This window comes from Lygodium microphyllum, chromosome 5, assembly GCF_053477565.2.
Source record: "Lygodium microphyllum isolate KBCC chromosome 5, Lygodium_microphyllum_v1.1.10, whole genome shotgun sequence".
Taxonomy (NCBI): Eukaryota; Viridiplantae; Streptophyta; class Polypodiopsida; order Schizaeales; family Lygodiaceae; genus Lygodium; species Lygodium microphyllum.
In genome coordinates, this window is record NC_141139.1 from 5,462,624 (window position 1) to 5,469,975 (window position 7,352).

The 7,352-nt window shown below is 43.6% G+C and overlaps 1 pseudogene; it reads left to right on the forward strand.

The window, feature by feature from the left end:
• Positions 1-4,881: 4,881 nt before the first annotated feature.
• Positions 4,882-7,135, forward strand: LOC148035472 (3-ketoacyl-CoA synthase 4 pseudogene; annotated as a pseudogene).
• The last annotated feature ends 217 nt before the right edge of the window (positions 7,136-7,352 follow it).

The following is a 7,352-nucleotide window of genomic DNA, read 5'->3' on the forward strand; positions in this document are numbered from 1 at the left end:
ACACTTGATCAATCGATCTCCTTGCAGTACTATTAACTTACAAGTTGCAAAGGAGATGTGGTTTGGAAACCTCCCTCGTATGCTCATTTACATGTCTTTAGTTGTGAGGCTTTATACCATGTACCCAAGGACAAGCGCACAAAGTTGGATCCTAAGTCCATGAAATGCATCTTTCTTGGTTATGGGGATGCAGGTGAGATGTGCTAGCGCTTATGGGATCCACATGCTCGAAAAGTCATCTATGGCCATGATGTAGTTTTCCATGAGGAAAAGATGCATAAGTAGCCTCTAAGCGAATAGTTGAGATATGTAGGGTTATATTTCAGGAGAATCCTCATGCTCCTATACAACCAGCTAGGTAGCCTACAGCAGCAACTGATGCTCCAGTGGCCCATGACCATGATGTTAGACAAAATGTGTAGGCTCTTGAGCCTACCTTGAGATGCTTTGCTAGAGCCAGATGTCCCCCTTAGCAGTTTGAGCCCTCTATTGATTATGTGATGGTGACAGATACAATTGAGCTTGTCACTTATGATGAGGCCATGTGCCATGGTGATAGTCGCTCTTGGGAGAGGGCCATGTAATCAAAGTTTGACTCTTTACAAATACATCATACATGGGAGGTAGTTCCTTTGCCTAGTGGACCTTTGAGGCTCTAGCATGCATCTATGCACTTAGTTGGTCATGCCGGCCAACAATCAACCAAATACCTATTGACTACAAGTGATGATTCAAGGTGGCATGAGTAAGCCGATGCTCTTTGGTGTCAAGGCCAAGGGTTATCATCATGCAATCAAGTGATAAGGTGGTGATGAATGTCATACTCAACATATGATGTCAAAGCCAATTGATGGTTGAGAGGGTGCTACAATTGAGCGTTGAATGGGTGCTATTTGAGGGAACAAACCTAGGGCCAAAGTATAAAGGGTGGCCCATGAGAGTGACAAGTTGGTCAAGAGGACTGGCTGCAAAGACATTTTAGTGGGTGCTACTCAATCATGGAATTGGCCAAATGAGGAAATGTGGAATGAGGAGAATAGCATTATTTTGTTTGGTGATAGTTGCTTAATCATTGATCCTTATGCTAGTCGTCACCTATAATAGTGACCCTAATGGTGTGTTTGGCATTGCATTTAATGTCACCACTCTAGCATGTGCGATGGCTAGAAATGCCAAGGGCATATGACATAGTGGATAATTACCCGAGCTTAATGCACATAGATGATGTTGATTCACGAGTACAAGCCTATGTCCACATGGATGATCCAAAATGGCCAAATGAGAAAGAAATGGCTAAGTGGGAGTGCAAGGTTGCACAATATTGGCTGAATCAGCTAGTTAGGCCAAATCGGCCACTCCAAGACGGTGAGATGAAGGCCAAGTCAATCAGGACTTCAAGGCCTATGGCCCAATTCACTCGAACATATGGGGGAGAGGACCATATAATGGAGGGAATCCAACTGAATTGGAAAGGTGAGGTGAATCAATCAACCACTTAGTTAGCATAAGCCTACATTTGATTGAATTGGCACGTGAGCTTTAGTCAATTGAATTGGCATTATGGTGTAAGCCTTTAAGGATTTAAGCATGGCCATCTAATAAGACTTTTGGCTCATTCTCTCTTTAGCCATTCAAATTTGATTAGCAACCAAATCCTGGGTGGTAGCAAATTGCACATGGTGGCAATAGATTACACGGGGTGGCAATTGAATGGTCATTATTGTACAGGTGCGGATATAAATTTATTGAGATTCAAATGTGATGACTTGATACAATCAAATAGTGATCATCAAGAGCAGTTGAATAAAATTATAACAATAATAATTTTTAGCTCACTCTTGAACATAATTCATTGTAGCAATAACAATTGACTCGAATTGTAGCAATGATGATGCTCTTGACTGCAATGATTAATCCACTTGTGTGTGGAGATGATGAGGTTCAAATTGATTGCAGTAACAGTCTAATTGTCATAAGAGACATTTGATTGTCATGAGGGACGAGTGATTCAATTGTTTTTGCAAGGCCGAATGTTATTCGGCCAAATGGACTTCATTAAAGCCGTAAGGCCTTAACTAAGGCCTATTTAGCCCACTAAAAAGTGCAAACGCCACTAAAACCTTTCATATGCCTTCTTGGTTATTTTTTAAAAAAATACAAAACCCCTAAGGCCTTTCAATCGAGCTCAAATGCTAAGTGCCACTAAGGTCTTGGTAAAAGCCTTTTGGATGATTTCTTGTCTCATGTGGCCTAATAGCCTATATAATGGGCAAGCAATCGATTTGTCTTGATGAGACCTTTGTTGAGACCTATTCAAAGAGTTGAAGCCTCCCAAACTACACTTTGGTCTATGACAAAGTAGACTCGATTTACTCTACAACTTTTGTCTCTCTAATGCAAATTGCGAACTCTGTTCTTCTCTCTCTCTTTCTTGTCTTAGCAAAGATAATATATGTGCCCCGAAATTTCATAGAACAAATTTAACAAATAAAGACAGCTTTTCACCTAGTCCACAAAAGCCACAGAGAGGTATGGAATGCCTCAAACCCCTTGCTTCCACAACCCCCTTGCTCTGGACTTACAAATTAGGCCCCTTTTCTTTCCCACAAAATATAAAAATAGAGACCAAGATTTTAGATTTTTTTAATGGTTGTTGTGATCTAACCTTAATTCTTAAGGTCACACCAACTCCCTGATCTACTTGAATCCAATTTTTACTAAGATTTCTTTGAATCTTTCCTACTCCATCCTATCCTATCATATCTCACACTCGTTTTAAGGCCACTCCTAATTTGTTTCAAAGTATACACCATTATTTCATTTCAAAGTCATGCTTCTATTTTGATACATGATAAAGAGAATATTTGCCTTCATGGATGATTCCATCACATCTCGACAATAGAACCAAAATATTGGAGTTTTTGCAAGCTTGATTGTTAGGCTTCACATAATGCTTATTGTTTCAGGCACTTCACTTGATTTGGCAATGGCTACCTCTCACATAGCCTACACATCCTCCACACTCATCAATCTATCCATTCTTCTCCCAAACTACATGAAAGCAAGAACGAACAAATCAAAGAGGGTGTAATGAACTCACTACCTTACCTTCTCCTCAACACTGTGAAGCAAAGGCTCAGCGGTGGCTCCACAATCTATGCGGTGGTAGTCAATCCGCCTTTTTTACTCCATTGCTCCCTATCTGATCTACAAGCACTCGAACCATGAGAGAAAATGTGAAGAAGAAGAAAGACCACATGGTCTCTTCTCCAATCCACCTCTCACCTACGAAGGGGAAGAAAAGAAGAGTGTGTGCAATGAAGAAGCTTCACCTCTCAAGTTCCTCACTCTCAAGATTGGTACAAGTAGATAGAATACAAGCAAGAAGAAGAAGTGTGCTCTCAAGTTTGCACACCATAAGAATGAGCTTGTCCATTCACTTTCTAGTTTCTATACATACGGTTTTGAGTTTGGGCTTCTGTCCCAAATGTCATTTTCATATAAGCCCCTAACATGTTGAGCATTCTGTAAAATTTATTCAATGCCCTCCTTGTGTGTAAAAGTTAGAGGAGATTAATGGATCGTGCCTCACTCAAATCAAGTACTTAGAAAATCTTCACATGAGTAAAAAACTTTCATGAAAATGGACAATGCTTTTGGGATGCGGTCGAGATGTTTCAACCTTTCCATGTGGATCTGGAGCAAATGGATACTCTGCAATGACCATGTCTTCTATTCTAGTGGGGCAAAAATGTGGTTCTCTAGAATGAGCAACCACAGCTCCTCTCTTTGAAGGTTTGTGGAAATGAAGAGACTCTAAATTAGTTGTAGAAGCTTTGAATTGTAAATGCTATGAACATGTTACATAACAACAAAAGCTTATTTTGGCAAACCAACCTCTCCATGTGTGAAAACATGTAAGAGGGCTTTTCCACAGTGAGTTTGAAAAGGGACATAAAAAGGACATCAAAGCACAACGGAAAGTTTGGAAGCATCTTGCCACACCATAAGGACAGCAAAGATTATTAGGTGAATAGGTGATATGCATGTGGTGGGAGTGAGAGGGGGCAGCTAGAAAAAGCCAGTGACCTCCTGCGGTAGGCAATAAGGGTGAAACTGTCCTGCATGTTTTACAACCTTTGTTAAGTTTTAGAAAAGGAATAGAGTTCCCTAGTTTTGGGGGATTCCTTCCGAAACTCGCCATATGGAAAGGGCATAGTTTCAGAAAAGATTGGCACTTTTGACCTTGCACGACCCAAACTCACGAGTCACCGTGGGAAAATCCTCTAAATACGTTGGAGATTCGAGGGTCATTGCTAGGCTCTGCGGCATGTGGTGGCAGTGATTAGGGAGATTCCACAATATGTGGAATTGCACTTAGAAGAAAGCATGGTTAGAGAAAAAAAATTTGAGGAAGAGGAAGTAAATCCTTTTCATCATCATGGGAGAAGAAGTATATGCCCTATTGAGATGGTATCTTATACACAAATTTAACGAAGGCAACTATATTTTGAGAAATTTGAAGAGGATTTATTTCCTTCTTCCAAAGAATCGATGCCCATTACATCATGGGCGGTAGGTATATCATCAATGATCATGATGCCAAAGGAAAGCCTGGTGACCGGTGTATGTATTTAGAAGGGGAGGCTGAATAGGCGGTGAAACTTGATAGTGGCAGTCTTAAATGCTGGATGACAAAAGGTGGTGATTGGAGGGGGAGTAGCTGAGCAAACCTTCGTCGCGGAGTGTCCCTCCTGCAATCAATGCGCTTGTGTCTCTCTCTCTCTCTCTCTGTGTGTGCGTCTGCTGTCAGCTTGTCTTCATAAATGTTCTAGCTTGCAATTTGCAAAATGAATGCCCATCCAACTACACAGAACACACTCGCGAGTCGACAGCTTTGCATGAACGTTGAACGGCTGTTTTCTGCTCTGTTAGTAGTCCACGTCTCTTAAAGTCAGATTTTGCGTCCGGCAGGAAACCTCTAGGCTTTTATTGGGCCATGCATGGCTTTTCCGCTCGATTGAATGAGCAATGATCCAAGTAGTCCACAGAGAGAGCAAGAGACAGAGAGAGACTCGAGAGAGTGAGTGAGAGAGAGAGAGAGAGAGAGACTCAGAGTGTATAAGAGAGTCACTCAAAAACAGAGAGAGAGTGTGTGTGTGAAAGAGTGCCTCTGCACACTCACAAATTGCTCTGCTGCAGCAGCCATGGTCAAAGAAGAATCCCTCCTAGCCACAGAGATTGTGCCCAATGGTGCCATGAGCTTCTCCGTTCGTGTGCGTCGCCGCCTCCCTGACTTCCTCCAATCTGTGAACCTCAAGTATGTGAAACTGGGCTATCACTACCTCATCAGCCATGCCATCTACCTCTTCACCATCCCAGCCCTGCTGGTGGCCTTCAGTGCAGAGGTAGGTACCCTCTCCCAGCAGGACCTGTGGCAGCTATGGGAGCACCTGGAGTTCAACCTTGTGAGCATAGTGGCATGCTCTGGTGCCATTGTCTTCATAGCCACCCTCTACTTCATGTCCTGCCCTAGGCCTGTCTATCTGGTGGATATGGCCTGCTACAGGCCCCCTGATGAGCTCAAGGTCACAAGGGAGGGCTTCATCAAGCATGCTAAGGAGATAGGCAAGTTCAACGATGCCAACCTTGAGTATATGAAGAAGTTCCTGGAGAGATCTGGGGTGGGAGAAGAGACCTACCTCTCTAGGGCTGTGCTGTCCAACCCCCCCTGCCCTAGCATGAAGGCAGGCAGAGAAGAGGCCCAAATGGTCATGTTTGGGGTCCTGGACGAGCTCTTCGAGAAGACGAAAGTCAGACCCAAAGATGTGGGCATCCTTGTTGTCAACTGCAGCCTGTTTAACCCCACCCCTTCTTTGTCTGCCATGATCATCAACCACTACAAGATGAGGGGCAACATACTAAGCTTCAACATTGGTGGCATGGGCTGCAGTGCAGGGATCATTGCCCTGGACCTTGCAAATGACATGCTGCAAGCACATGGACGGTCTTATGCTGTTGTTGTCAGCACTGAGAACATCACCATGAGTTATTACATGGGCAACAGAAAGTCCATGCTCCTGCCTAATTGCCTCTTCCGCCTTGGTGGTGCTGCTGTGCTGCTCTCGAACAAACGGTCTGATCGTAGAAGAGCAAAGTATCAGCTCACGAACATAGTGAGGACTCACAAGGGTGCTGATGACAGAAGCTTCAGGTCTGTCTACCAGGAAGAGGATGAGAACATGCAGAAGGGGCTGGCCTTGTCTCCTGATCTGGTGGAGGTTGCAGGGGACGCTCTGAAGACAAACATCACCACTCTAGGGCCACTGGTGCTGCCATTATCAGAGCAATTGCTGTTCCTGGCCACTTTGTTCTGTAAGAGGGTGCTGAATATGAAGGATATGAAGCCATACATTCCAGACTTCAAGCTGGCATTTGAGCACTTCTGCATCCATGCAGGGGCGAAGCAAGTCTTGGATGAGCTGCAGAAGAATCTGGAGCTCTCTGACAAGCACCTGGAGCCGTCGAGGATGACGCTGCACCGATTCGGGAACACATCCAGCAGCTCAATGTGGTATGAGCTGGCCTATCTGGAGGCCAAGGGGAGGATCAAGAGGGGGAACAGGGTGTGGCAACTGGCCTTTGGCTCTGGGTTCAAGTGCAACAGTGCAGTGTGGAAGGCCTTGAGGTCTGTGAAGAAGCCCAAGATCAATCCCTGGCTTGACAGGATTGACAGCTATCCTGTTGACATACCAGACTATCAAAGGATCTAGTGCGTGTGCATCAAATGTAATGATGATAACATCTCATGGTAGCACAGCTAAAGTCTTGTCTGAATAAGCCGTTCCAGAGCAAATCATGTGGCTCATGCCAATATGGCTGAGTTCTGATCCTATTAATTGGTCCTGCAGATTATCACGCCAGAGCATTCTCATGTTGGACACTGTCTTACCTACATAGCTACATCTCTTTGCAGTTAAATGGGGTTGCAATGCCCACCACCATATGTTACTGTTAAGGAGGGATGGAATTTGTGTTGTTTCTGTCAAGTAATCAGCTCAACAGTCTCTTTGTTTGCAACGGTTTCCTTGAAAGCGATTTGTTTGAATGCAATGCAATCCATGTTGCTTTTATATCTCTTCTCGTCTCGTCTCATTATAAACATAATCTTGACCCATATACATATACGATGTATTTTGTGAGGTGCCCATACAAATAGCTACATGTAATACAGCAGATTGCTCTCCATTTCCCATGGTCGTCCAACTATAATAATAACATTGCTCCTAGTCCTACATTAGAAGCATTTGTTCTTAAAACAAATGGTTTTCCAAAATTAGGGCAATTTAGTA